The sequence below is a fragment of the Hylaeus volcanicus genome, chromosome 9 (genome assembly GCF_026283585.1).
Source record: "Hylaeus volcanicus isolate JK05 chromosome 9, UHH_iyHylVolc1.0_haploid, whole genome shotgun sequence".
Taxonomy (NCBI): domain Eukaryota; kingdom Metazoa; phylum Arthropoda; class Insecta; order Hymenoptera; family Colletidae; genus Hylaeus; species Hylaeus volcanicus.
Genome location: NC_071984.1, coordinates 2,362,085 through 2,366,016, shown reverse-complemented (window position 1 = coordinate 2,366,016; position 3,932 = coordinate 2,362,085).

The following is a 3,932-nucleotide window of genomic DNA, read 5'->3' as shown; positions in this document are numbered from 1 at the left end:
CTTCTTTTATTTTTTTGTAATTTTGACAACTAGGAATAAAAAAAAATCGTCCATTTAAGGGTTAATGATACGATAATAATAACGAAGGTCCAAGGTCCTCGCCGCGAAGAATTCTGAAATTCTAACCACGCGTGATCTAATCTTCCTAATCGTCTAATTTTTCCTTTCTGCGAATTTAGGTTCACGGACACCGTACCACGAGTTTCTACGCCGTACGATAACGATTGGTGCGTGATAACAAACAACTGTCAACATAACTGTCCAAGCCGAATTATCGTCGATGAGTTCTGCGATTACGACCGTAAATGCGTTCCAGGGGCGGCCAGGTGAGGTTCGGGGGGGGTAAAACCGTGGGCGGCGGTGAGAGGAAGGGGCGGTGAGGGGTGGGGAGGAGGTATAGGAATTCGCACAGAGCATTACCAGGAAAAGATGTTCACAGATTGTACCCCGAAGCAAGACGTATTCGGGTCACTGGTACATTCTCCTCCTTCCAGCTTCTCTTTCCACACCTCTTACCCTTTAGCCGGTTCTTGCGGACGCGTGGGAGGATAAATCAGTCCTCCCACTCGCCCCCTCGCTCTATCAAGCCAGCTTCCAAACCCCCGTCGCGGTTCATCTTTCTTTTCTCCTAACAGGCAGCTGCGATCAGTGTCCCTCATGCCTATTTTCGTTTCCAGGGAACGTCAGGAACAGTGGACGACTTGGGAATGGACGAGAAGCCAGGAAACGTCGGCGACCGACCAGGTCGATGGCCAGGAGTTTGGAAACGAAGGGTGGTCCTCGAGGTGCCAGGAAAGGAGCTAGACAGCCTGGATCCTCGGTTTACAGCGTCGTCCGGATCGATTTACGAGGGTGGCGATTGTTGTGATTGTTGAGAATTTAGAGAGGGTTGCCAGGTGGAATTCTTTTTGTTCTAGGGGAGTGGGTGGAGATTGGGTATATTATTGTGGTAATTGTACATGGAGGAGTTGGGATTGATCGAAAGTGGAGAGTAATTAAGACGAATGTGTGAAAAGAGTTAGCGTTTAAGAGAGAGAATTGTTCTGCGTGTTTAGTTAGGTCTGAGTATGATTAGATGTACGATAGATTAGGTCTAGCAACGTAAGATCTAGCAACGTAAGATCTAGCAATGTAAGATTAGGAAGAGCATTGATAAAACCTGTAGAAAAGAATCAAAGCTCTACTATTGTTCAAAAAAACAAATTATTACTCGCGGTACTTGTGTTAAATATTCCATTGTCAGGGCGTGCTGGGAAGTATATCGTATGTATATTATTATTGCGAGCATTTCCGAGGTGGAAAATGTAACTTTGAAAATGTAACTCGAGAGCGATCAGAATTTTTTGGTCACGGTTTCCGACACTTTGACTGTCTATCGAATACCGACCCTCGCGTTCTCTCTGCAATTCCCGTTCCCCTTTACGCTTGAGGTCTTTTAACCAGTGAACCCTTTCATTGGTAAAAATTCTCTATAATTACGGGAAATGCTTCCTCTTTCTCTGACCGATACTTTCCACGCTCGACATCGCCGTAATTCTGATCAGTTGGCTGCGACTTGAATAAAGACTTTGGGTGAAAAACTCGCTCCCTTTCATTCCGTGAAAGATTCGTGGATGTTACAGGCTGTATTACACGATTAAAAATCCTCTGGATAGAGGATGCTGATTGATGAATGGTATTCAGTCCATGGGTCTATTTATGCTTCATTTGGGACAATGAAATGGTATGTTAGTGGTTCACGGACGCGTAGGTTTAGTGGGTGACTCGTAACTTTGTTGGTCGATGTTAGTTTGATGGTTGAGAGACTCGAAGCCTCAATAGTTAACTCATAGACTTGAGGGTTAAGAGATTGAAAGCTCCAGTGGCAGAGAAACTCATAGTTTAATGGTTAAGAGACTCAAAACTTCAATAGTTAACACTCATGAACTTGAGGACTAAGAGATTAAAAGTTCCAATGGCAGAGAAACTCTATTTCAATGGTTGAGAGACTCAAAGCCTCAATAGTTAACTCATAGACTTGAGGGTTAAGAGATTGAAAGCTCCTATGACAAAGAAACTCATACTTTAATGGTTAAGAGACTCAAAACTTCAATAGTTAACTCTCATAGACTTGAGGACTAAGAGACTGAAGGCTCCAGTGGTAGAGAGACTCTAGTTCAATGGTTGAGTGACTCAAAGTCTCAATAGTTAACTCATAGATTTGAGGGTTAAGAGACTAAAAGCTCCTATGGCAAAGAAACTCATACTTTAATGGTTAAAAGATTCGAAGCCTCAATAGTTGGCTCATAGACTTGAGGGTTAAGAGATTGAAAGCTCCAGTAGCAGAGAAACTCATAGTTTAATGGTTAAGAGACTCAAAACTTCAATAGTTAACTCTCATAGACTTGAGGACTAAGAGACTGAAGGCTCCAGTGGTAGAGAGACTCTAGTTCAATGGTTGAGAGACTCAAAGTCTCAATAGTTAACTCTCATAGACTTGAGGATTAAGAGACTGAAAGCTCCAGTGGTAGAGAGACTCTAGTTCAATGGTTGAGAGACTCAAAGCCTCAATAGTTAACTCATAGACTTGAGGGTTAAGAGACTAAAAGCTTCAGTGGTAGAGATACTCATAGTTTAATGGTTGAGAGATTCAAAGCCTCAATAGTTGGCTCATAGACTTGAGGGTTAAGAAATTGAAAGCTCCAGTAGCAGAGAAACTCATAGTTTAATGGTTAAGAGACTCAAAGCCTCAATAGTTAACTCATAGACTTGAGGATTAAGAGATTGAAAGCTCCAGTAGCAGAGAAACTCATAGTTTAATAATTAAGAGACTCAAAACTTCAATAGTTAACTCTCATAGACTTGAGGACTAAGAGACTGAAGGCTCCAGTGGTAGAGAGACTCTAGTTCAATGGTTGAGAGACTCAAAGCCTCAATAGTTAACTCTCATAGACTTGAGGGTTAAGAGACTAAAAGCTCCTATGACAAAGAAACTCATACTTTAATGGTTAAGAGACTCAAAGCCTCAATAGTTAACTCATAGACTTGAGGATTAAGAGATTGAAAGCTCTAGTAGCAGAGAAACTCATAGTTTAATAATTAAGAGACTCAAAACTTCAATAGTTAACTCTCATAGACTTGAGGACTAAGAGACTGAAAGCTCCAATGGCAAAGAAACTCATACTTTAATGGTTGAGAGGCTCAAAGGTTCGATGATTCATAGACTCGGAGTTCAATAGTTGAGGAATTGACAAGTTCAGCGATTGGCTCGCAACATCGTCAATCGAGAGACTCATAAATATTATAATTCATAGCTTGCGCGATCAATTCTCTTCCAGAGAGTGTCGAATCAACGTCTCCTTCTAAACTGGTTAAAACTCTGAACTTAAGAGCCTGGCGAATATCGCGTCGCGTTAGAGCTCGCCAAAAGCGAAGCAATCGTTTCCTCGTTTCTTGGACAAGCAGAAAACAGAGGCGAACGAAAGAAACACAATTTCCTCTCTCGATGAAGCGTCGGAGTGGCGCGGGCCCAGTCTCAGTCAGGACACCAGTTATTATTTGCTGTCGCCAGCGAAAATCGCGAGGAAGCAGAAAACGGAAAATTATTCAAGCGGGGCTAGACACAATGAGCAACAAAGACGTCGTCGGGGTGCCTGCGAAGGGGAGTCTGATAACGATGCAGAAGGGTTAGCCAGAGGGTCCAATCTAACGATTTGTATTTACGTTGGCAGTTGGCGCCCTCTGAGCAACGACGCCATCTTGCTTCTCGTCACGTGATCTCGCATCCACCATATTTATCAATTCGTTTCGTTAAAACGATTCAAATTGTAACAAAGTAACACCAAGTAATGCGTCGGTAAACACTGTCGGTAATGCATTGATCTACTCGGGAGATTAACTCACTCGAGAGAATTAGGAGAATAAGTTAAATTTTTTCATACTACTCGTGTTAC